Source organism: Alexandromys fortis, unplaced genomic scaffold, assembly GCF_014885135.2.
Source record: "Alexandromys fortis isolate MF-2015 unplaced genomic scaffold, M_Fortis_MF-2015_v1.1 scaffold_181, whole genome shotgun sequence".
NCBI lineage: Eukaryota > Metazoa > Chordata > Mammalia > Rodentia > Cricetidae > Alexandromys > Alexandromys fortis.
The window spans coordinates 2812029-2838835 of record NW_026068069.1 but is presented as its reverse complement, the minus strand read 5'-3'; the positions used below and the strand labels follow the sequence as shown (position 1 = coordinate 2838835).

Sequence of the window (26807 nt, the reverse complement as noted above, 5' to 3'; positions counted from 1 at the left end):
GTAAACTGCTGGACCATAGCAGCAAGCTCCATAGTGGAAGGGAGAAAAGAAATGTTGTCTCTTGTGTACTTCACTGAGGTGGCTGACCATGGCCACAGCCAAAGCTGACTCTAAACTGGAATTCAATTGGTGAGCCAGCCCCAGCCTTAACACCAGAAGGCATAGCTTTCTATAGGTGTTTGCCTCCCCTTTTGTTAATCTTGCAGGTCACTCTGGACCTTTGGGCTGAGGCCTGCCAGTTTCAGGACAGCTTCTGTGCGTGGTGGCAGGCACCATCTCCAGGGGTACTCATGTCCTTGTTCATCATGTACCAATAGATATGTCTCCAGGCAAATGGCTCCTTCACGTATAGTCTCAAGACTTCAAGACTGCATGGCCTTCATTATATGAAGGTTGGGCCTATTCTTGTCTGCCCGCTCAGGGTATTTGGACATATGGACATCTTTTTTAGTAACCATCACTCCTTCCTTAAAAAGAAGTTTGTAGATGGCAATCTGGTTCTTCTTAGGCATCAACATCACCGAGGCTGCAGGGTTCAAGGCACAGGCTAGAAAGGGACCTTTATGATGATTTTAATGCAGGGATAACGGTTTCATCTTTTGCTGTGTCACAAGAGGGTTGTGGATCATACTGGGATAAGTTAAAGCAGTCAAAGTTGTATTACAGTTTGTTTGACAAATTGCATGTAAATTATGCTATTTTCCTATGTGACAATTGGCTATAGGTAGTAGGCATATTAAAAAATTTTAAAAACAAAGCCTTACCCTCAATAGATTCCATTTTCATATAGGAGCCAGGCAGATTCTACTTTACATGACTTCAGTCGTTGCTGTTATAGGGCTTACAAGAGCAGAAGCAGAGAATTAACTCCATGGATAGATGAGAAAATAGAATCCGAGAAGAGGGAATGGGTGAGGACAAGAAGGGTAGGCTTTAAATGAAGGCTTTTAATTAGTCAATTAAACTGCCATTGCTTTTTAAAGAAAAGAAATCGGAAAAAGAAAACAAATTTTGTGCTACAGAGAAAGTATTTTGATCATAATGGCCAAAAAACGTTTCCATCATTAATGTTATTGTCGTTGCCAAGGCTAAGTACAGTCTTAAAATCATGGTGTTGTAAACTTATAAAATGTAGTAATCAATTTTCAAGACTGTTTTTAAAGTAGTTTCAGTATATTTCAAAGGAATGAGTTATTAAATAAACAAAATGCGACGAGTTCTAATTTGTGGGGGACAAAACAAGTGGTAGGAAAGGAAAAAAAAACCGACACAGTTCCAGAACTGGGGGGTGGCAGGATCTGGATGTTCCGTGATGTGTGAAGGCAGCCAACAATTCTCTGTTTCTCTTGTATTTGGATGGACGTATTTTTGTGAAGCTTCCTTCTCAGCAATGACAGCTGTGAAAGCTGCACTTGACTTTCAAATCCCTGTATCCCCAAAATACCAAGCCAAGATTAAAAAAAATATGAAACAGCCTATTGCATTCTTCTTAGTCCAGAGGTGTTATCAGTGGCAGCGTCCTTGTAGTGAGAACAAATCTTCTTTGTTCCTAATAGCACAATCAAGCAAAAAATATCTTAAAACATTTACCTCTTTGTCCTCTGTACACTTTTCTCTTTTGAATGCCTTATAATGATCGTGATGTATCAGTTCAGTAGTGTATGTATATAGCTTGCAAGGGATCATATAAAATCAACGAAGTATTTTTTAAAAATACTTTACTAAGATTGGGGTTTGCTCTGATCTTAGATGGGAATTTGGTCAGATGTATTTGGAGATTATCAGATTCGGATTTTTCAGGATTCCATTTGTGGCTTTTAGTCTTTGATTTATAGGAAAATAATCTGTCTAGTAAGTGAGAAAATACAGATGTCAGGAAAAACATTCTATAAAATGCAAGGAACATCCCATTATCCAGCTCATTTCCCATGATCACACTAAGTGTGCATGCATGTGCCCACGTGCACACGTGTGCACACACAGACATGCACAAGCCTCTCAAAACAACATCGCTAAAGATCCACACTTTTAAGTGAGCAGCTTTGATTTAAAACTTGGAGCTATCCGGGCTGCAGACATCTAATGCCCTGTTGATGCTCAATAAATAACAAATTGTGATATTAATAATTAAGAATTGATGGTACTGCTCCTGTGAAATGATTTTCAGAAAAATTATTCCCCCCTCAGTCATAAAGAAAAACGAGAGGAAGAGCCAGAGCAATAGCTTTTAAAGGACGTTAGCTGGAGCTACTTTGTGTGTGTAGGGTGTTTTCCTCTCTTCCTCTCTGGCAAATTTGATGATCACTGAGCAAGACAAGACCTCCATCCAGTCAAGGCAGCTCCCTCCCCCAATTCTTTGTCTTCATATCTTTAGGTGGGAATGTCTAGATTGTTGAATTATATGAGTTTAAAGTACTTGACAAACATTAATTAACTGAGTGCTCTTCTTTGTTTGAAGAGTTCTGCCTAATTGTGGACATGTCTCCTGTCATCTGCTCTTCTTTTCTGATTGTTATTATCTGAAATGTGTAGTACCTAATTTGCTTGTTGGGACGTTAGTAGCCTTTTTGAAATAGGTGGGAATCAAGAAAAAAGATACACACTGTTTACCTTAATATGAAACAACATAATTATAAGAGATTTATGTTTATGTTCATGTATATTACACTCCAGCCACACACATTTATGCCCTCCTTTCTGGTTGTGACCATGCTCTTTTTTTTTAAAGTCATAGATTTTGACAATTTTAACCAGCCAGCCATACTGAACCAGATTCTATTTCTGCTGAGCTAGGGGGATTGTTGAGATTGGCTTTTTAATAGCAGAAACTCAGAAAAATTCTCCAGAAAAGTGAATTAATCTTCCTGCAAAAACAAGTGTAATTGATCACCAGAGAAAACTGGCCATGCATGTCAACAGAGTCCAGGGAATTGACTGAGTGTTTATTGATTCATTACTCACTATGGACCCCTGCTTCTACTCCCCTCACCACCAAAAAAAGAAGCTAGGTAGCTGTGGGGACAGCAGCCACCCCTGACACCGGTATGTGGGCCTGGAGACCAGATGGACTACAAACTGTTAGAGATGCTGGTCTCATGGTTTGGGATAGGCTAGGCACACCGTTAATTAGGAGCTCTTCTTTGAACAATGTCTTAAATAATTAGCCAGGGCAGGTATACGCCTGCGCAGGGGCAGCGTGTGGAGTTTTCAGTTGCTTAGAGAGATTTTTGTATAGTAACAAAGGAACAAATGGTAAATTGATCTACAATCCCAGGGCTTCTGCTTAGTATGCATTGCAAAGCAGTCTTCTAAGCAAACCACCCACCCAGACCCTTCTGTACCTGTCAGTAACCAGGAAGTACTGATGGCTGCCACTCAGCCTCTTGTCTTTGCTCAGCTCATCAGCTGTTAGAGGCAGTGTTATAGGATGATGACAGTAGGCTGCCTGCCAGACAGAAACTGTGGTGCTTTGATGAGAAATGTCCTCTACAGGTTCAGGTATCTACACACCTCCTTCCCAGTTGATGGTGCAGTTTGGAAGGTTAAGGCTCTTTGGACGCAGAGCCTGGCTGGAGGAAGTAGGTCACTGGAGATGGGCTTTGAGAGTTTCTAGCCTTGCCCCACTTCCCATTAACTCTCTTTGTTTCATGTTTGTGGCTGAAGGTGTCATCTATCAGCTTCCTGCTTCAGGTACCTAGTGTCGTGCCTCCCCTGCCATTAGGGAATCTCCCTCTGGAACTGTGAGCCCAAATAAACACTTTCCTGAATTTGCCTTTGCTTAAGAAAATCTATAGAGCAGTAGAAAAGTAACTAATCCAGACTTCAGTTGAAATCTTTTCCTCATCATTTTTGCACATAGAATAGACTTTAAAGTCTTTACCAATAACGTGGAAATCATAGTTCCAGCTGTAGCTGAATTGTGGCAAGCCGTTATTCACATATTAAATCCCTGACATTGGGCTGGGGAGATGGCTTGCTCTACAAGCCTGATGACTCGAGATTGACTTCCCAGGACGGACATACAAGTGGTGTTCATCTACAATCCCAGCACCCCTATGCTGAGATAGGAGGTAGAGACAGAAGTTCATCGAGAAGCTCATAGACTAGTTAGCCTGGAGTATGTAGCACTATAGCAACATAATCAGCAGAAGAGATCCTGTCTCAAGGAAGAAGGAGAGAATGGACTTCAGAAAAGTTTTCCTCTTGTCTTTGATTGTGTGCAGTGGCATGTATGCACCCACATTTACCTCCCCCAACACAATAAATAAATAATGCCTTAGCGCCACAGAATGTGACTGTATTTTGAGACAGGACCTTTAAATAGGTAATTAAAAAGATACATGTAAACTGACCAGTGGTGGCACACGCCTTTAATCCCAGCACTCAGGAGGCACAGGCAGGCGGATCTCAGTGAGTTCGAGGCTCATATGGTTTACAGAGCGAGTTCTAGTACAGCCAAGGCTCCACAGAGAATCACTGTCTGGAAAAAACATAAAAAGATATAGATATTTGTATACATATGTACAAAAAATGATGAAGGAAGAAACACACAGACCCACAGACACACTCACTCACAAAAAAAGTAAGTTCAAGTGAGGCCACTAGGGAGTCTTTGTTCCAGTCTGACTGGTATTGTACAAAAGCAACTGTGGACACACAAAAGGGACAGCAGAGGTGCAATGCAGTTTGTTTTTTCCTCTTTTGGTTCTTTGGGGAGCCTGCCACCCATCTTCCAGATAATCACACAGAGAGACTTACTCTTTCTTATAAATGCCAGGCCTTAGCTTTACTTGTTTCTAGCTAGCTTCCCTTAACTTAAATTAGCCTGTTTATCTTTTGCCTCAGGGCTTTTACCTTTCTCTATTTCGGGGCATCTTTTCTCTCCTTCTTACTCCATGACTTGCTGTGTAGTTGGGTGACTGGCTCCTGACGTCATCCTCTCCTCCTTTCTTTCTTTGCTCCTTGATGTTTCTTCCTAGATATCTCCTTCTATTTATTCTAGCCTGCTAGCCCTGCATATCCTTCTCCCTCCTCAGTATTTGCCATTCAGCTTTTATTAGACCAATCAGGTGTTTTAGACAGTCAAAGTAACAAAGCTTCACAGAGTTAAACAAATGCAATGTAAAAGAATGCAACACATCTTTGCATCGTTAAACAAATATTTCACAGCTTAAACAAATGTAACCTATCTTAAAATAATATTCCACAACAGTGCATGGACACATAGGTCCCACCATGTGAAAAGGCAGAAAGAGAGAACACCTCCAGCACCAACTGGCAATCACAGCACTCTGCCCTGACCTGAGCTAGAAAGAATTGATGAGTCCAGCCCTGCACCCGGGAAGGCTGAGTGCACTGTCCCATGCTCAGAGGCTTTGCCCTCATTACAGTGAAGGGAGGAATGGGTTCCTGCTTGGCAGGAGAAGCCTGATGTGAGGCACAAGGCCACTTTAAAGATGTTTGGGATGGCTATAAGCGCAGGCTTATACTTCCAGATGTTTGGGATGGCTGTAAGTGTAGGCTTATACTTCCAGATGTTTGGGATGGCTGTAAGTGTAGGCTTATACTTCCAGATGTTTGGGGGGGGGGGGCTGAAGTAGGATGACCACAATTCAATGTCTGCCTGAGCTACCGAGTGAGTTCAAGGAAAATGTAACTTAAGAATATGTTTACTCAAGATAAAAAAATAGCTAAATTAAAGTTAGGGGATATGATTCAGTGGTTGAACTTGTCTAGCTATGTCCAAGGTCCTAAATTCAATTCCTAGTTCAGGTGTGTGTGTGTGTGTGTGTGTGTGTGTGTGTGTGTGTGTGTGAGAGAGAGAGAGAGAGAGAGAGAGAGAGAGAGAGAGAGAGAGAGGTGACATTCTTTTTATGCCCTGTCAGTATGTAAGAATTTCCTTTTTTGTTTTCTTGGGAGAAGGGGTGCCAGATGGATATCAGCTAAGGGCCCCACGTATTCTAGGTGAAGACTTCCTCTGAGTGACATCTGAAGTCTTTCATTCACTTTCACTTTCTATTTTGAGATAGACGATCCCTAAGTTACACGTGTTGGCCGTGAACTTTCTCTGTAGCTCCACAGAGATCTCAGGAATGTTCTCTCCTTTCTGTGAACTAAAAAGCTTGTTGAACACAGCCATCTGTATATTCATTAGTTTAACCACTGTTCATCTCATGCCCTCTGAGGACAAGTCCCCGAAGTGCTTTCTGAAGAGTGTAATAATAATTAATGCTTCATCATGTCAAAGGCAGTTGTGCAGTCCTTTCCTGTATAAGTGTGGATTTTATTTCATGGAAGTCAGTGGATGTCTGCCAAGCAGCGCAGACATCTCTGTAGGTCACAGGCCTTTTTGCAGCAGTTCGTGAGGAGACACTCACTTCTCCATTTCACAGACGAGAAAACCAAGGTTCAGAGTCACAAAACTGACCAAAGCTTAAGCCAGGAGGGGAGCTCGGGTTGTTCTGATTTTAGAGTGCATGCCTTCTTTCTTTACTTGCATAGGAGACAGCTGAGAGAGAGAGAGAGAGAGAGAGAGAGAGAGAGAGAGAGAGAGAGAGAGAGAGAGAGANGGAGAGAGAGAGAGAGAGAGAGAGAGAGAGAGAGAGAGAGAGAGAGAGAGAGAGAGAGACACAAAGAGAGACAGAGAGACTGTGCCATAGTTGAGGGCCTTTCTGTTCAGTATGGAAAGTCAAAGACTCTGCATAAACATTGCTTACTTTAACTTAGGCCTGGAGTGTTCAAATGGGCATTGCCACCATACACCACTCGCTTTCCCAGATATTTGAGAGAGTCCTGGTTACAGCTGGGCCCTGTGGACCGTCATGTAAATGTGTTTACCACAGTCCTACTCAGGAATCGCTGGGGAGTTAGTTCAGTCCAGGCCTGGCAGGGAGGGTGGGGACAGCTAAGGCTACAGGATGTGTGTGCGATGGGAACTGGTGGTTCCTCTTGACGTGGCCTGGCTGCTTTGTGTCTTCGGGAGATGAGGTTTCCTGAGGCTCAAGGCTGCTCTCCTTTCAAGTCTGTCTAATCTCTAGCTGGACGGTGGCTTGGATGGATGTTAGTGAACAAGCAGATGCAGGCTTTTTGATGGATTAAGAAGAAACCCCCTGTTTCCCTGAATTTACATCGAATGTTGTTTTGTATCCACCTACAGGCAGGTCATGGAGTTCTATGAGCTCAGTTTACTGGAAACACGATTCTTTCTGTTTAACTACAAGCTGATGTTGCTAATGGCCATTTACAAAGTGCTTTAACAGGTGTCTCTTTGTTGCGTATTTCAGCAAATTCTGGGGTAGATAATTTTCTTCCTTTTCCTGGTAAGGGACCCGAGGCTCACAGGGTTTATGATGACTTGCCCAGAACCACGGATTCCCACAGTGGTAGAGGCATGGGAAGGACATTTCGCTGAATGAAAAGGGTTGCGAAGGCTGAGGTACTTTGGCCATGCCACAGCTAAGCTGCCTCCTCCATAACATAATCCTATGGAAACCTGAAGATGCCAGGCTCCCAATTCACAGCTCCTTTTCACTGAAAGGCTCATGTGCCTTTCTACTCTTCCCAGCTATCGACTGGGAGTCAGAGCCCCCTATGGAAGACTCCCTCTAAATCTCGTCTCCCTAGGACAGCATTCAAGGACTGCAGCTGGCCGTGGTCCAGCTCTGCTATTGAATGGGCTCAGTGGACAATGGCCGTGCTCTGGGCAGACCTGTCGGATCTCCTTTATGTGTCAATGCGTTTGGTGCGATTTGCTTTGTAAGCGCTGGTGGGTACGGTGCCAACTGGCAGATGTGAAGATACTTCTGCTTAGAAAGCTCTGAGATGCTGGGCGGTGGTGGTGCAGACCTTTAATCCCAGCACTTGGGAGGCAGAGACAGGCAGATCTCTGTGAGCTCGAGGCCAGTCTGGTCTACAAGAGCTAGTTCCAGGACAGCTCGGTTACACAGAGAAACCCTGTCTCGTAAAACCAAAACAAAGAGAAAGCTCTGAGGTGCAGTTGGCCCCCAGCCTCCCTCCCCAACACCACAAGATTGGGGCATCACTTCCGTGGTGCTTTTCCCGACGTCTCATACTTGACTCTCTGACCTTCCTTACTTCCTTATCAGAGACCCTGGGAGGACTTCCTCAGGAAGTCAATCCACGGGAGACATCAACCCCAATTCGATTTTAGGGAGACATCAACCCCAATTCGATTTTAGGGAAGCTGACTTCGGAGAAAGGGGATTAAAGGAAGGGTGCTCGAGATAGCTCCCCAAGTCTCCGGGTCATCCTACTTCCCCATTCATTTTCATGCCTCCAGCTGAGTGGTTGCAATGTTTATTAGTCAACTGAGCTTAGGTTATTCAAATCTTTTAACTTTGTCCATATCTAAAATAAGACAGAGAATTCTAGCGCCTGGAAGGTGAAGACCGGAGGAACATGAGTTCTAGGGCGGCCAGGGCTAAAGAGTAAGAAGGAGAGGAGGTGGTGTTGGGAGGGAGAAAGAGGAAGGAGCACAGCCACTTCTTAGAACAATGGCAAGCATTTAATCAGATGAGGTGGTAAAGCAATGAATCTAACAGCCACGGTCATTATTTAGATATTATTACCTATGTTGCCTGCAATATTTTGCTTGGAAATTTCTCTCAGAGCATTCTGGAAAACATTGTCAGCAAGAATGAGTCAAAGTCACAGAGTGATTCCACAGCAGCGCAACCTTGTATCTCTGTGAATTTCATGGACTTAGAGACAAAAGCCGTTTATGGTCGTGTAATCCAAATATCTCGGGATTTAGCAGACGCTGACTGCAAATGCAGCCACATCATATTAAACTCGAATGTCAATAGCAGCCAACAGAGCCCCGGTTGACGGGCTTCTTGTTGACTCAAGGAAGCACAGACTTTCACCACGCCCCTCTAAAGGGTGCCTACACCATCGACAGTTACTCCTCACCACTATCTGCTGCGCCCAGATTTGCAGCCGCTACCTCTTTGCTCCCTTTGCGGACCCTCGCCTGCCAGACTGCTCCTACATCGCTTCTGTTGAAGCACCACTGTTGAGGTGGATATTCCCATACCTAGTGTCTTTATAACAAATGGGACAGCACCACTGGTCAAGGCTTAAGAGATCCTCTTTGCTGCTTTTGTGAAGACAGAGGATATTTCTTTTTTTATTCTTTTGCATCCATCTGAGATAGTTCCACTAGGTTGCTTGAGCTGTCAGTAGTTGCTGACAAGAGTTCTTAACTGTCAGGTACCAGAGCAAGGACTCCAATGAGGCCAGGTTCAATAATTCAGCGGACTGTGTGGTGCTAAAACCCTTTCCCCATGGCCTTTGTTCTGGATGCATAAGTCTTCATAAAACTCGAAAGCCACTGGCCTTCTGCTGAATCAGGACTTGCTCCATTGTGCTTCAATGTCAGGGAGAGTGATGGCCACCATGTCTCATAGCTACCAAAGGAAGTATCTGTGTGTGTGTGTGTGTGTGTGTGTGTGTAGATGCAGGAAAAGTAAAAAGGGCCCATGCTGGCTTTATCAGATCCAGAATTTTCAGGCTGTTTCAATCAGTGTACCCTTTGCTGTCAGGCTCCTTGAGGGTCAGGAGCTCCATCACCTGCTACCACTCTGTAGCAATAAACACCCCTCCCCTCCAAATCAAGCCCTGTTGCTGCATCTTATGACCAAGATAAAGCAATTCCTATCTCAAAAGCGAGTGACTGCGGCAGCTACAGCCTGGAAGGAAGGAGCATAATTTCTCCCTGGATTAAATAGCCTTTTATTTAGCAGAGATGATGCCCCCAGGGCATGATTTGGAAGGCGCAATGAAACACAGCAATAGCCAAACCAATCAGCATAAAAAGTAAACGAGGACTTTCTGGATGAGAAGGTAAAGGAAGCTAGAGCGAGAAGCAGGAAAATCAGCCAGACTGGCAGGAAAAGGCTGCCAGTCTGTGGGAGCAGCACAGGTTAGACACCTGCCTAGGACGTTCAAAGACAAAGGATGCTTATGTCCCCTGCTCAGGGGCTAACTGCAGGTGAAAGGTAACGGCCTGCTGTGGGAGTGTTCTGAGGAGAGTGAGGGAGAGTTTCTCTTCTAAACGTGAGGAACAGAATGGGGAGCATGCTGAGGAGTCATGGGGTGGGCTGCTGACTTTTGGGGATTTGCAGAAATATTGGGAGGCGACTGTCAGCCAATTCTATGTGATTCTCTCGGGATGAGCTGAACTCAGCTGATACCTGAATGACGGTTTCCTTCTGCGTGCACCGCTTTTGCCCACCTCTGCGGTATGAGGCTAAGTCTGAGTCAGGGCACTTTTAGTTTTATTTGTTGCTGCCATCCCCCACCCGTGATGTTCCTCAGATCCACGCAAATCTTTGCAGGCAATGGACAGGAGGGAGGAACGGTGTGTGCAATTGACACGGTGAACCTACCGATCCTGGCTAAAAATTTCAGATAGGTACCCAGCCAAGGAAAGTTCCACGGATAGCCCAGCATTTGGGAATCAGGGCGGGAAAGAAAGCAGTGGGGAAGGGGGCGGTGAGGAAAGGGAAAGAAAGGGAGATGGAGGCCTGAAGGCGTGGGAACTATGCTCCAGCTTGCTGTGGTGGTAAACATCTGTAATAACAGCACTCAGGAAGCTGAGGCAGGAAGACCTTGAATTCCAGCTCAGCCTGGGGCACCGTAATGTGACCCTGGTACAAACTGACAAACAGACAGACAGATAGACAAACAAAGTGTTAAGTTGGCAAGTGATCTTTTTTTTTTTTCAGCAAGGTCAGCTTATCAATTCTCAACACTCCAAAGGTGGTTTAAAACCAAATCTCCTCCTCCCCAGTTAAGATCCAACACAGATGGGGCAGTGGAAGCACACATACAACATTTTAAAGTTGTTAAATGCAGTCTTTACTTGGCAAGTCCAGTTCATAGAGTGTCAACACTTCTAAGTTAACTTAAAATCAGATATTGTCGGTGCTGCGGGCTGGACTGTGCGGACTTGCTTTTTGTTCTGCTCTCCGGGCCATTAGCTTTCTTTTTCTTTTTTTTTTCCAGGAGGAAAAAATGTCGCCGGTTGCAATTGATCCACAACTGAGCACGGTGACCAGGGTGGCCAACTTGCCCTTGGTGAGCTCAACCTATGACCTGGTGTCCTCCGCTTATATCAGTACAAAGGACCAGCATCCATATTTGAGATCCGTGTGTGAGATGGCAGAGAAGGGTGTGAAGACCGTGACCTCCGTGGCTGTGACAAGTGCGCCGCCCATCAAAGCTGGAGCCACAAATTGCTGTTGCCAATAACTACGCTTGCAAGGGGTAGCCAGGACCAAGGAAAGACTGCCTATTCTGAATCAGCTGACAGCCGAGATTGTTTCCCATGCCAAAGGTGCTGTAACTGGGGCAAAAAATGCAGTGACAACTACTGTGGCCGGGACCAGAGATTCTGTAGCCAGCACGATCACAGGGTGGTGGATAAGAGCGAAGGAGCAGTGACCGGCAGCATGGAGAGGACCAAGTCTGGAGTCAATGGCGGCATCAACACAGTTTTGGGGAGTCGGATAGTGCAGCGAGGCAGAAAATGCACTTGTGAGCAGCGGGGCAGAAAATGCACTTGTGAGCAGCGGGGTAGAAAATGCACTTGTGAGCAGCGGGGTAGAAAATGCACTTGTGAGCAGTGGGGTAGAAAATGCACTTGCCAAGTCAGAGCTCCTGGTAGACCAGTACTGCCTCTCACTCAGGAAGAGCTAGAGACAGAAGCAAAAAAGGTGGAAGGGTTTGATACGGTTCAGAAGCCAAGTTACTATGTAAGATTGGGGTCCCTGTCCACTAAGCTCCGCTTCCGGGTCTATCAGCAGGCTCTCAGCAGGGTTAAAGATGCCAACCAAATAGAAAAGCCAGAAGACCATGTCTTGGCTTCATTCCACTGTTCATCTGATTGAATTCGCCAAGAAAAACATGCACAGTGCCAAGCAGAAAATCCAGGGTGCCCAGGATAAGCTCTGTGTCTCGTGGTGGCGTGGAAGAGAAGCATTGGCTATGATGACACTGGTGAGTCCCACTGTGCTGAGCACATGGAGTCACGCACTCTGGCTACCATCCGCAAGCTGACTCAGCAGCTCCAAACTACATTCCAGACTCTCCTGTCCAACACCCAAGGGTTGCCACAGAATGTCCAAGATCAGGCCAACCACGTGGGGGTGATGGCTGGCGACATTTACTCAGTGTTCCGCAATGCTGCCTCCTTTAAGGAAGTGTCTGACGGCTTCCTCACTTCCAGTAACGGGCAGCTGCAGAAAATGAAAGAATCCTTAGATGGTGTGATGGATGACCTTGTTAACAACACGCCTCTCACCTGGTAGGTCCCTTTTATCCCCAGTCTACTGAGCCTCAGAATGCAGAGGTGGACAAGACCAGCCACAAGGTCCGGCAGTCTGAGCTCAAAACTCACTAAACCTGTCCTTGTCACCAGTGCATGATGTTAGCCAGGTGATACCTTTTGCTAGTTTGAAATTAACCCAATAGATGACTTTAGATTGGAAGAGGAGCTAGTTCAAACAAAGGTCCTCATTATGGTCATCAGTGGCTGAATTAAGAGCTCTAAAGATGCTGGCATTGCCACATGACTACCCCCCCCACGCTGGCAGGTGGAACGTGTTAGGCACGTGAGAGAGCTTAGCCAGAACTTAAAAGCCCAGGTGTACTTCCACGTTCTTGTCTGCGGCCTTTGTGCTATTGGCTGTAAATATCTGTCTGTACTGAATAAAGATTCATTCATGAGGCTTAAAAAACAAAGAAAAATGTCAGATAGTGTCTCCCTCTGTTAAGCCTCGCTTGCATAGACAGTGGGTGGAGTTTGGTTTCTTTCTCAGGCTTGGAATGGAGTAGGGAAAAATGAGTTGAAACGGGGCAGGAATTTCTTACTTGATTGTCATTGTCTTAGATGGGTTTGTGGTCTATGGGTCTGCAGGCCTCTCTATTAGGGCTACAGAGATTAGGCAGCTGGCAATGTCCTTAGCTATTTTCCACTAAGGCCCGTTTGTCTCTCTAGGAAATCTGATTGGAAAGGGAAGACAATGAGCCTTAGAATTTCTTTGTTGTAGAACCCATTTCTGCCTGTGGGAAATACTATTTTTTTTCCTCTTGACAAACTATGGGAACATAGGTTGTCCAATTTATCAGCTCAGCCTACCTTTTAAAACGGGTCTTAGACACAAGCCTCCATGCTCTCTAAACAGTAGTTGGTCACTGGACTTGAGATGAAGGGTAGACAGCACCCTCCCTGCCACGGGGGAAGCACTGGGCACAGCAGAGTTCTCTTCAAGCATGACAGACTGCCGCTCCTCTGAGTCCAGATGTCTATGTGTTCTGTATAAGCAAAAGCGTTAGAGATATCTCACCCATTCTTGTCTCCAACTGAAGTTTCTACACAGAAGAATGATATCATTTAGGTTGTAATATACACCGGCTTCATGCTTTAGCTGAAATTCCTTCAGAAGCCCTGTCACTCCTCCTTAGAATGTGACTTTCGCCAGGGCAACCCCACCCCTCAGACACGAAGGTGTTAGTCTGTATTCCTATAGTGCTGTGGTGATATAATTTCTCTTTCACAAGAAGATTTCTTTTTAATGACAGTAAGTGGGTGCCAGGCTAAGTGGGAAGAAGGCTATTTGCTCTGTAAACTGTCCAGTGGGCTGTTGACATGAGGTGTTGTTGACCAGGTAGTAGCTGAGGTCCTGGAGGCATCGAGATTAGTACCAGCAAATCAGTACCTGAGCTGGGTTTCCAGTTTCAGTGAGCACGTGCACCCATTGGATGTATCGACACAGCCCAAAGCTAAGGGCAGATTGAGGATGACTTGTTTAATTTGATTGATTGAACTGCAAAACTGGGTCATTCACCATGTAAAATATCTAGACTGTAATGATCTGATATTGGCTGTCTACATTTACCAAACTAGATAATTAGTAAAATACCGTTTGACTTGGTGATCTACAAACAAGAATTGTGGCTCATTCAAAGTCATGACTTTGGTGTTCCCATCTGCGCAGATGGTTTCAACCTTTGTTTCTACCTCAACTTTGACATTTTTTCTAAACGGGCAATATTACTTTCCAACAGTCATCAGGCAGCTTTAATAGACTCTCCCACTTGCACTTTCCCTCCTGAGCATCTCATCCTGTAATTCTCATGATTCCATCCCAATCAGTCAGTCTTAAGATCTCCAGGTCAACTTTGACTACTCCCTCCTCTGCCCTTTCCCTCCACAGACTGTCAGATACCAAGTCGAATCAATTTTGATCTCAGAATGGCTTTGAAATCTTCCTCCTCCTCCCTCCTTTTCTTGTCATGCTATCCTATAACTTCATCAAAACCCAGCCTACCATCAGTACAGATACAGTGTCGTTGACCTTGGCATTCTAGCATTGCCTCATTCCAAACCGTCCTTTTCCTCTGCCTACAATCCCCTGGAGGATTCTCACTGGTGTAGACTTCCTCCTGCCAGTCTCAGGGTTGCAAGGCTTGTCTCTAGGTCTTTCCCTTTGATCTCTGCTTACACCCCTTCACGTATCCTACCGGACCATCTAATCTTTCGGTATCTGCATTGACTCATTTCCTTCCTATACACACACTACTCCTCTGAGCAGCTCCACGCTCATCGCTTTAGTCTTTCCACTTCCCTCCAGGTCCGTCCTGTTTCCTCATAAGCCAGTTAGCTACCACGTCCTCACAGTCTTCCTTTCAGGTTCTTGCCAGCAAGAATCTTTCTCCAATCTACGCTCTATTGTACCTTAGCGGGGACCCGTCTACTCTCTTTCCTCTAGACTGTAAATTCTTTCGGGAAAGAATTTGTGCAGTCCTTTCTATATCCTACAAGCTCCATATAATTTATATATAATAGCTGTATTTTATTTGTCTGCTTCTCTTTTAAATTAATTTGTAAAGTTAGCATAAAATGTAAGGAGTTTCATTGTGGCATTTTCATGCATTTATGTCATTATACTTTGTTGTTATTTAGTCCACTTTCCTGTAGGAGCTGTTCTTAAAATAACTGTTGAATAAATGAATGCTTGTCAAAAATGCAGTCTTTCAGTGTGGTTGTTTCTTCTCCTCTTGTGTGGAATACAACTTCTTATTTGATTAGGTGAACTGATGTGACGAAAAAAATTCCTTCAAGAGCATGGAATGCGCTCTTGTGGCTTTCTGTTCCCTGGTCTTTGCCAATGTTTGAGGCACTAATTATAAGGAGAAAGGGAAGTTCACTGCAGAGGAAATGACCATGAAAATTTTAGCTATAAATGGAAAATAATAGGTTTTCCAGGAAGGACATTATGAAAGGCAATAGTCCTCTTGGGCAGTGTTGTTTTCAAGAGGAATCTTTTTTCAAAGTAACATCTTAGTTTTTTTTTTTTCTTTTAAAGGAGAAACTGAACTTGTAGGAACATAGGAGAATCAAATCATTGTGAAATCTGGCCAGACTTTTCCTGGAATTTTGTAGCCTGTTAGGTTTCATGAGATTAGACAGGAGAGGTAAAGATGCCCACTGCACTGGAGAGAAGGGCTGATAGTGACGGATTACAGGAGTGGCCGTGTGCAGCAGACCACTGTGCCCTGCAGATGTAGAGCCTGCTCTCACTTCTACCTGCCTGCCCAGAGCATGGGAGTACAAAGGCAAACCAAAGCAGGATATTCGAACGCAAAGGAAAACACGGGAGGTGTCTGCAAACTCAAGGACAGCGGCAGGATTGTCTTCGGGCATGCATCACAGGAATACAATGAAATGAGCCCTTGAAGATTTCCTGTCAAGTTCAGCTAGAGTTTGAAGTCATCAAAGTGTCCTATGCTGATATCTCCCTGAAAGATTTGAATTAGAGTCCTTCTGTCGAACAGTGTAATAGGTCATAGAGGGGCATGCACATAAAGAATGGATCTCAACATATTACTGTAACATATAACAGCTGCTAGATTAAATGCTGTTAGGTTAAAGGCCAGAAGTGGCTTAGATTGTTTTGAGACAGGGTTCCTCTGTGTAGTCAATTATTCATAAGGTTCAAATATACTTTTGCCTAAGGGCAAGCACACGAACTCTATGCGTCATCACTTGCTTCAAGAAGAGCCACCTACCATTGTCTTTGGAGATAGAGTCTTTCACAGGCCTGGAGCTCAACTATTAGACGAGGCTGACTGACCAGTGAGTCACAGGATTTGGTCTGTCTGTGCCTCCCCAGAGCTGGGATTACAAGTGAGCATCACTGCCATTTATAAAATATTCTTAAAAAATATTCTTTGACAATTTCATTTATGTATACAGTGCACCTCGATCACATCATTGCCCAACTCTTCCCACCAATTCTCCCCTAACCTCCCTACACATGCCCCTATCTCACCTCCACATCTTCTTACCTCCTCATCACTCTTTTGGCACTTTACTAAACCAGATTACTGCTATCTGCATGAGCAAGGGCAACCTGCTAGCAGCTACACCCCTGAAGAAAAGTGATCCCCTGCCTCCCTCAGAGGTTGTTGGCTGTGAATAGTTCCTCAGCTAGATGTGGAGCCTCATGAGACCTGTTAGATTTATGCTAGAATGTTGACTGGCTTGATTTTGGGCAGCTAACCACAGAAGCTATGGGTTCATGAGTATAACGGCCATGCCATGTCTATAAGACAGCATTTCTGCCTGTCCCCCACCTCTTAACATTCTTTCTGGTCACTCTTCTGTGATATACCCCAAACCTCAGAATGATTACTATAATCTATGGGCATAAACATAAATATTAAGAAGGCAGCTTGATAACATTCCTGTTTAGCAAAACAACAGTTGTTGGTTTTTTCCCCTCATCTCAAAGGCCTCTAACCTCCCTAGCCATGGCTTTTGACCAGATTTAGAGTACCAGGCATCAATTCCCTCCCATGAATTTCAAGTCAAATCAGATAATAGTTGTGTTACTTCCCTAACACTCATGCCACTATTGCACCCATGGGTGCACTCTGCTTGGCAGGTCAGTATGGATTGTGAAGTGTTCACTACTACATAAGTCTTTGGTCATCTCTCTCCTTCCGTGGCCTACAGAGCACCTTGGGTACAATGGAAGCTAGCCAGCATGAAAGAAGCTTTCAGGCCAGTTTTATTTCTCTTTGTGCTTAAAACCAGAGTATGTTGTGTCTTCAGCAATAGAACCTTACCGTCTAACTGTGATTGATGATCAAAGCAACGACAGTAGCCTGTGTTGTTTTGAGAAACCCTGGAGCCTCACTGACCAAAAGCTCATAGGATGTATCCCACACCTGGTATTTTCACTTAATAATCTATGTCTTCTAGGAGAAGCATTATCTACCCATACAGGGTACCTCTGTTAGAACTTCTTTTTCAAAATTGCATTTAAAATAATCTTGCCAATTAGTATGTTTCTGTAAGACTTTCTCATATATTCTTAGTTTTGGTTAACTCACCTCCTCTTCTTCCTTCCTTCTTCTCCTCCTCCCACCCTTGATTAAGCCTTTAACCTCTATTATTTTCCACAATTTCACATCATGTGTGTTCCTAATATTGCCTCATTCCTGAAGGCCTTTCCCATCCCTTTGGATGTTGGACTCTTTCTAACTTCCTGACCTCTACAGACACTCCAAATTGAACATGCACATAAATGTGAACATTTGAAGCTATAATGCGCATGTGAGAGACAACATGCAGTGTTTGTCTTTCTGGGCCCTCACCAGGCATTTTCACACAGTTTAGAGGATTGAATTCTTGTTCTTGTTCTTCTAGGGCAAACATGTTAATGACTGAACCACCTCCACAGCTTCATACTCTTTTGTGGGTGTGGTTTTCCAACACTGGTGATCACCTGGGTCTAAGCCTTAAACTCTTTCCCCTCTACTCACTCATGTATCTGTGACTCAAAGTCATCTGCTGATTGTTGATCCCAAAACATCCAACTTCAGCCCCATCTCCTTCCCAAACTACTGACTAGGACCTGCCTGCCCTCTCCTTTTGGACACTAATAGACATCTCTATGTCCAAAGTTCAGTTCCCAGTGTTCCTCCGTAAACCTACCTGTCCTATGGGATTCTCCAGGTCAGCAAACAGCATCCAATCTTCTAACTGATCTGGTGAAAAATGACTGATGTGACAGATGTCATCTCTGCCCTTTCTTCATTCTCATTCCTGTTCGCCAGCTTTACCTCTGAACTGCATACAACTAAGCACGTTTTACCCTTCCTTCCTGGGTTCCCACTCCTCTACTTGATCCTCTAACCTCTTTGTAGAGACTAGTTAACTTTTGAAAGGTGACTCAGGTCATTCCTTTCTCTCTTCCACTCTAATTCTCCCAGTGGCCCCCATCTCACTCCCATTTCTATGACTCAAAGTCATGTATAGACTGGTGACTCCAAGCCGTAACAGTTAAAGTCCTTGCGGTGGGCCCAGAAGAGCTCAGATTCTCTTTCCTTATCTGCTGTCTCTCACTTCCTTCTGTCACACTGGCTTTCTTGCTGCTCCTTTAAGCTCTAGGCATACTCTCATGTCAGGATCCTCCAGTGCTTCTTAACCTCAGCGTATACCACCCTTGTTATAAACGTTGCTGCTTATTCCTAACACCAAGTCTTTGCTTGCTGTACCCTTTCTGTTAAGCCTTCCCTGAACCATCTTGTTAAAAGTCCAATACTGTCCTGTCTCCTTTATTTTATATTTCTCTGCAATGTCTATTACTAGCTGACACAGAATACATTCACTTTATTTACTTATTACTTTTCTGTACTACCAGAATCCAAGCCCACGAATGTAGTTATCATTTTAAATTTTGTTCACTCAGGTTGTACATTCAGTGCCTAACACAGTACCTGACTTTAACAGGGCACTTGGTTCTTATTTTTCAAAATAATTTAATGACTATTTAGAAAAAGAGAAGGCTGGCTTTCTCTGAGGCATGATTCTTTGACCTTTAGGGCACCTTGATCATTTTAGTTATATCGAATGTTCTTGGTGTTTGTTTTTCTCCCAGATATAAATATAATATGTCTTCATTCTTTACTAGATTCATTATTGCTGATAGATACAATCAATAAAGATTATAAATTATATTATTATTGAAATGACTGAAGAAGTGAGCTATTTAAAGATACCTACTATAGATTTTCAACAACTGTTTGCTTTTGTGTTTTAAAAAAAAAGAGTTGTGGGATTTCTTTCCAACGATCTGAACATATGACAGTTCTCTAGTTTTCTTTCTGATGCTGTGATAAAAACCATGACCAAAGCAGCTTTGGGGAGGAAGGGCTTATTTGGCTTATAGTTATAGCCCATCATCAAGAGAAGCTAGGACAGGAGCTCAGGCAGGAACGTAGAGGCAGGAACTGAATCAGAGACCATGGAGGAATGCTGCTCAATTGGCTTGTTCTCTTTGGCCTGCTCAGCCAACTTTAAAAAAAAAAAAAAAACAGGACTACATGCCCAGGAGTGGCACCATCCACAGTGAGCTTCCACATTAATCATCAGTCAAGAAAATGAGCTATAGACTTGCCCACAGGGCATTATAGTGGGGGGTATTTTCTCAGTTGAGGTTCCCTCTTCCAAAATGTCTCTAGCTGGTGTCATGTCGACTTAAAACTGGCTAGCACAGTTCATGTACATGTTCACCCTTGAAGTAGCCCCTGAAGATTCATGCTGGGTAGTGTCTAATTCCTTCATCAAAAAGAAGCAATGGATGATTACTCCGACCTCTTTTTGACTTTCAATAATAATAATAATAGCTGTAACTTGGTGCTATTCTGTCAAATCATAACTGCCACTAATAAATTATTTGTACATTGTTTTTGTTTAGATACCACACAGAAAGTGGCATACCAAGTTGGTGATTTGTTCTGATGTCCATTCATATATCATGAAACTTGAAATAGTCGGAATTTCATAGGTGCATCCTCTAAGTACATAACGGAATGGGTTTTGTTTGTTTGTTTGTTTTTCCCCTTCTGTGTGACTATGTGGAGGAGCACAGCCCAGCTCTCCTTGTGAGAAGACTCACTGAGGGGATGTAGCTGGGGGACAGCCTTGAGTGGCTACAGATCTACAATAGGACTCCGGCTAAGGTGATGTTTCTTTTCCCTGGGCTGTTTCTGGTTAATGTTTGAATATAGCTGAATTAACTAGGACCAGGTAGACTACTGACTTTTCTCACAGTCAGTCATGGCATAGGGTGTCCACACTGGCTTGGCTGAGAAATTCTTAGAGCTGCATTGCAGTCTAAAGCTTTTCCTTCCCAACTTCCTTCTTTACAGATGTTGCATGAATATTGCCATCTCACCGATGTTGCATGTGTATTGCCATATCACAGATGTTGCTTGTGTATTGCCATATCACAGATGTTGCTTGTGCATTGCCGTCTCACAGATGTTGCATGTGCGTTACCATCTCACAGATGTTGCGTGTGCATTACCATCTCACAGATGTTGCATGTGCATTACCATCTCACAGATGTTGCATGTGCATTGCCATCTGGAGTTCTCTTTGACTCTGTGCTCCTTGATACCTTATCCTTCATCGATGACTTCCCCCCCAAATATCACTAGCATTTAATCCTGTCCTGGTGTCTGCTTCTCAGAAACTCTGAATTGTTGCAAGAGGTTCCAGCAGCAGCAGCAGCAGTCCAAGAAAACATTCATGAGAAGGGATCCAGGGACTGGCTCGCTTATTGCCTTGTTGACAAGAAGAATTACATCCTGAAAGGAATATGGGACACAGATGCGCTGCGGCCCAATTGACAAAGAATTTACCTGGGATGACAAGTGGAAAATGTCTAGGTGGAGAATAATGTCTTTACCAATGTGATGATCCAGGTATTTGCAGGCTATGGGAATAATATCTATAAAAGCTGCAAGGTTGTCTGGTTATTACTAAATTGTTTGTACTGATAATTCTGAGGGTGAGGAAAACTTCAATAAAAAAGCAACAAAAACAAAAGAACAACACTCAGCTTGTTAATAATCAGTGAAAAGCTTGTGAAAGACAGAAGCCCTCATCCTACCCTCAGTACCCAATGGGGAGGTCCTCATCCTGCCCTCAGTACCCAATGGGGAGGTCCTCATCCTGCCCTCAGTACCCAACAGAAGGGTCCTCATCTTGCCCTCAATACCTGATAGAAAGGTCCTCTTCCTGCCCTCAATACCCGATAGAGAGGTCCTATTCCTGCCCTCAGTACCTGATAGAGAGGTCCTCATCTTACCCTTGGTACCCAACAGAGAGGTCCTCATCCTGCCCTTGGTACCCGATGGAGAGGTCCTCATCTTGCCCTTGGTAGCAAACAGAAAGGTCCTCATCCTCTGTAGTTGGAGGTAAGATACAAATGGGAAGCAGCCTCAGTACAATAGGATTTCAGAGATTGGGGCACAAGTGAGTGCTTAGCAAAGGCAGGTATGTTACACTGATTCCACTGACTGAGATTTGGGGTAGAATCATTTCCATGGATGTTCCTGAGGACTGTGTCTCTACTGGAATCTTCACAGTGAAGCAATGTGGGAATGCATCTATGACCATGTGGTCCAGCAGTCATGACACAAATTACTGCATCTAGAAGGAATTGCTTTCATGCAGTTAGAAGCCAAAGGCTTCCATGAAGTGCTGGATTGGAAATTACACTGTAAAATAAACCAGAGAGTATGCCGCACTATGTCTCCAGGGAAGCAACCTGGAGTCAATGTACCCACCGGCCATCTTCCTCAATGACCCATTGGGGAAACCATGCTTCCCATTTCTGTGACTATGGGTTGGGGGTATATTTTTTCTTTTGCCAGAGGACACAATAAGGATCTGAATGAACTATGAGTTATTATTTGTGATACTTTGAAGTCCTTGTGTTTAGAAAGTAGGCAGAAAAGAAGTCATCATCTTGGCAGGGACAGTGGTTCCATCAGATGGAATCTAAGGCAGCTGTGATGCAGTGGGGAAAACCAGAAACCTGTAAAACCAAATTTACCTAGGTTCCTCTTCACATTTGTTGCTTAGTTATGATCCCAAGCAGAACCCCACAGCCACTCTGGCTGACGACTGGTTACCAGCAGCTCAGATGACTCTGAGCAAGCTTGAATCATAGAATCAGGAAAGCCACCAATACCAGCCCATGTGCTTGCTGAAGGAGGAAGGCTAGAGTAAGGATGGGGGAGGGACATGATGAGAGTAGCTGTAGTCTCAAGTTCAAATGCAACCCCACAGCTGTAGTTCTTTCTATTGTCCTGCCTTCCTCTATGCTCTGCACCCTGCTTCCCCTCCCCTGCCCCCCCAGAGAAAGACCAGTGGACCTGGGAAAGGCCAGTTCAGCATAGAGATCTGTGACAGTTTCATCTTCATCTGCACTGTTTGCTGCCACAGAATTTTATATCTGTATTATAATTGCTATCATCTTTCAACATTTTCTCAGAGTTCTTCTATCTACTTCAGCTATTTTTACTTCCCCCTATAACTTTTATAAACATTGAAACACATTAAATTTTCAGAAGCATGTACAAATTACCAGGATGCTTAACTGTAGCTTCTGAAATTCAAGAGGTGGTCTGTGTAACCGTACGCATCGCAGAAAGTATAAATCCAAGCTTTAGAAGACTAAGTAAATAACCAAAAGCCAACATCATTCTTCAAAATAGTCGCTACCCATCTCTCATTGTCAGTGTTGACAGGTAAATGTGTAGGTGTGCAATGTCAGTAGTTAAAGCAGGGATTCTCGACCTGGGGGGCACAGATCCGATGTCCTGCATATCAGATATTTACATTATGATTCATAACAGTAGCAGAACTACGGTTATGAGGTAGCAATGAAATAATTTTATCGTTGGGGTCACCCCAACATGAGGAACTGTATTACGGGGCTGCAGCATTAGAAAGGTTGAGAACCGCTGAGTTATTATATGCAAAACTGGAACCAGCTGGAACCTGGTGGAGTTTGTTACATAGGGTTGACAATTCATATTTATATAGGCTTCTCGAGGTAGCTTTTAAAAAATGAATCATTTGAGAGGCCCTGAAAACTCTGGGTTAATTAAGGCAAGCATCATTTTTATCCTGCTAAATACTGAAGCTCACTTAAGCTTGGTGATTTGTCTAAATCACAAACTAAAAAATGTTAGCTTACAGTTGTTTTTTGAACCCTGGGTCATCTGATTCCTAAGTCTATTCCCTTCCCAATAATGTAAGTAGCTTCCTTCTGATAACTGATCTTGGTTGTCAGTTTGACTATATCTGCTATCAACTAAACTCAAGACTATGAAGGATTTTCTTGATTGGATCATTTGAGGTGGGAAGACCCACCCTTAATCGGCACTACACCTTCTGGTGGCAGTCCACATAAAAAGACATAGAAAAAGGAAGCTTTTGCTTTTTGCTTGCTTGCCTTCACTCTTACTGACAAATTCACCTAGACTGTTGCTAAGGTATTCCTTTGCTGGTATTAGAACCTACTTCAGAAGTTCAGTGTAGGCTGAAGACCAGCTGAAAAATCCAGTGGTAGGCTGAACAACCACTGCATTCACTACAGGATTCTTGGCCTTTTCTTTGAGAGACAGATGTTGTTAGATTAGCCCGACCACAGCCTGTACACCACTCTAAGAAATGCCTTTTTAAATATGTGTTCAATCAGTTCTGTTCCTTTATAGAACCCTGACTAACACACTCATTTTCAGAGTCAGGCCCATGGTATTTTTCAGATAAAACACTAGCAAAGTCAGGACAAGAAAGGCCAATTCTTGTATTTCTAATTGTCAATGATTGTCCATCCATTGAGAAAATTGCAGCATGCGTGTGGCCTTTCCCAGGGTAAGAAGCCTTCATTAGAGGCCCTATCACGTTGATGTTTCCTACTTCAAAATATCCTTAATTATCTAAAAGATGGAAAGAATATATGGGACATGGAAAGAAGCAAACAGCATTAATTTTCAAATCAACATTCCAATGGAAAAAGAATAATTTCTCTACACCTCTGGGTTTATATTCTGTGATATGCAGCGGACCAGTGCTCAGACTCATGCTGTTTTCTGAAGCCCCTTTATTTATTTTTCATTAATCTGCCTCCCTTGTGTGCCTGGCCCTCAGTAATCTGCTCATCTCTAGCATGATCTATACTATAATCCATCGTTTCTCTCTTCATGCATTTTAATGAAGCAGTTTTTGCCTCCTTTACATAACGGCTGTCCTGATTTCAAACTACAACCCAACCGTTTATTGTCACAGCGTTGAAAGCAAATCTTTAAAAGGGATACCTCAGAACAGGGTACATACAGAGTTTTCACTCTTTTAATTTTTTTTTTTTTAAAGAGGAGGCCTTTGTGAACTCAGTAGCATTTTTATCATTTAATTTTCAGTAGATGCTGAGGCTCGGAAATAAATATCCCTGAGATACCAGCCCAAGTGGGAAAAACTGCTGGCAGTCAGAGCCCTTTGTCCCCTTCCGGCCTCATCTGTTGACAGGATGCTTTGAATTGTGTACTCCCTGAACTGCTCTTGCAGGTTGGTTATGTAGACAAAGAACTAGAGAACAGCTGTGCGGGAGGTCCCTGCTCACCACTGCCATTTTGTGTCTGGCATTGTCATCCCCCTGTGTTTTCCTGGCCATTGTCCTGGTCTTGGATGCTTTGCCCCCACTCTGTTTACTAGTATCTGCACACCCAGGTCTGTGTGTATCTGGCTGCTGTCTGACCTTTGCTATCTGTGTGACATCTGACCACCACTGTGCTCTTTTTCAGGTATCCTAGACAATGTCCTTTTCCTGGCCATTCTTGGGAACCAGGCCACCTTGGCGTGTACCTGATTTTATATCTTGCTGTGCCCTGCACCTCTGTTGGACTTTTCAATCCCTGCCAGCCTTGTGGTAGATTTATCTTTTATTCATTTATTTATTCTTTCAATAATCAGTTATCAAATACCCACACTTTCAGCTGAGAGAAAGAAAAATAAGACAAATGTTCTTTCCAGGAAGAAATCATTGTCCAGAAGATGAAAAGACCTAAAAGGGAGACGGATAGGAATTTTGAAAGGCTCTTCCACACATTTGGGGGCTCTCACTAACAAAAATATATGCAAGAGTATGGATAGATGTTTAGGCAAGAGTTTTGGAAGCGGTCACTGCAGAGGTGGCCTTAATGCTTCATTAGTTTCTCTTGTGAGGCTGTGCATTTTTCAAGAAGGGCCAAGTCATGGAATGAAAAAATGAAGAGAATATTATGAAGGCACGAAGGAAAGGCAAGTACTTACGCTTGGTGTCAAGGATGACTTCCTGCAGGAAGTTCGCCCTGATCCTCTTTAATATCTAAGTTCTGTTTAAGTAGTTGAAGGAGATAGGAAAGAAGATGGCATCAAGCAGAGTGTTTTGAACATAGAGCCCTCATATGGGCATTCAGCACAAGAGGAAGTCTTGGGTGCATTTTGCTGGAGTAGAGGAGTCATAACAGAAAGGAGAGGTGATATTGGAGACAGAAATGGATGCCAAATCACTGGAGGGATTTGTACCACAGTATGGATCTTAGATTTCATCTTGGATAAACCCCCTTGATGGAAAACATGCATGTGTAGATTTCAGTCAGGAGATGCAGCAGTCACAGAAGCAGGGGATGGCAAGTTCTGAACTAAAGACATTGTGGCAGGAATCAAAAGAAGAGAAGGAATGGAGGATGTAGGATTGAAGAAGACTGGAGAGTAAACTCCTGGGTATGTATATCAGAGAAACATCACATGTAGAATAGGTGGGGAAGGGATTTGTTTTGGGAGAAGGGTGTGTGGTTAGTTTTAAGAAAACTTAGCTTTCAGGAAAAAAAAATGGCATCCAATTCTGAAGTTAGGGAAGAGTCTAGCAGGAGGTAAACACTGAGAAAACATGGACACCTGGGGAACAGGAAGGAGTAAGGGGAAGAGTCAGCTACCCAAGGAGGTGTGGGGAAAAGTATAGAAAGCCAGAAAGGGAACTTTGGAAGATGTCAGAACAAACCGCAAGAGAGAGTGAAGGGGCTGCAGAGTCTGGTACCAACAGCCAAAGTCAAATACTGTAACATGCCTAAGGCTCCTGCAATAAAAAGACAGAAACATGTTACGTTCATTGTGGTTTTCAGCAGGAAGCAAGCAGGAGACCAGGATGAGAATATGTGGAAAGAATATGGGAACAAGGCTGTTTCCAGAGGTTGAACAAGCAGGTGTACGGCATGGGAGGGGCGTAGTATAAAGAGTTTTAAATGATGGAGATCTGCTTTTAAGCTCCTACTTTAAGCTCCTACTCTGAGGCTACCCACCCAGAGCAGTGAGCCTCAAGGTCCCCAGTAGGAGAGCCTGGGCGCCCTCAGCCTGGGCTTCAGGGGCTCCTGTGCTCTCCTGGATCCTGCACTGCCTGCCCTGTCCTTCCTTCTGTCCCTGGATCACTGGGCTACCAGGCGGCCCTGTTTAGGTGCTGAAGAGTTCCATCTGGACGGGACGGGAGCTGCTTCTACACTGAAGAGATACACCCAGAAACTCAGTCACAGCAAAGACTGGACCAAGACACCAGGCCTCCCCTGGCTCCATATGAAATAGGAGATGGGAAGGCGCCAATGCAAGACTTCCTCCAACAACATGAAAGGCAACATGACATCATCAGAATCCAGGGATCCCGAAATAAGAAGAATTGTACACCCTACTCCAGAAGAATTAGAAGAAACCTACTCAAAAGTGAATTATATGAAAATAATAGAAGACCTTAAGCAGGAGGTGAAAAACTGCCATAAACAATTAGAGATTACAAACAAAAAGGTAGAGGAAATGAATAAATCGCTCAAAGATACCCAAGAAAACCAAGAGAAACAAGAAAAAGCAATCAAACAGGTAAGGGAAG

At 43.8% G+C, this 26807-nt stretch overlaps 1 protein-coding gene and 2 pseudogenes across 1 annotated transcript in view; 2 read left to right on the top strand and 1 right to left on the bottom strand.

Annotated features, from left to right (window-relative positions):
- The window catches only part of Spmip10 (sperm microtubule inner protein 10), a 497054-nt gene that overhangs the window by 371489 nt on the left and 98758 nt on the right, over positions 1 to 26807 (top strand). The gene's annotated exons all lie outside the window — the stretch shown is intronic.
- Positions 71 to 518, bottom strand: LOC126487871 (40S ribosomal protein S10-like; annotated as a pseudogene).
- Positions 11038 to 12586, top strand: LOC126487868 (perilipin-2-like; annotated as a pseudogene).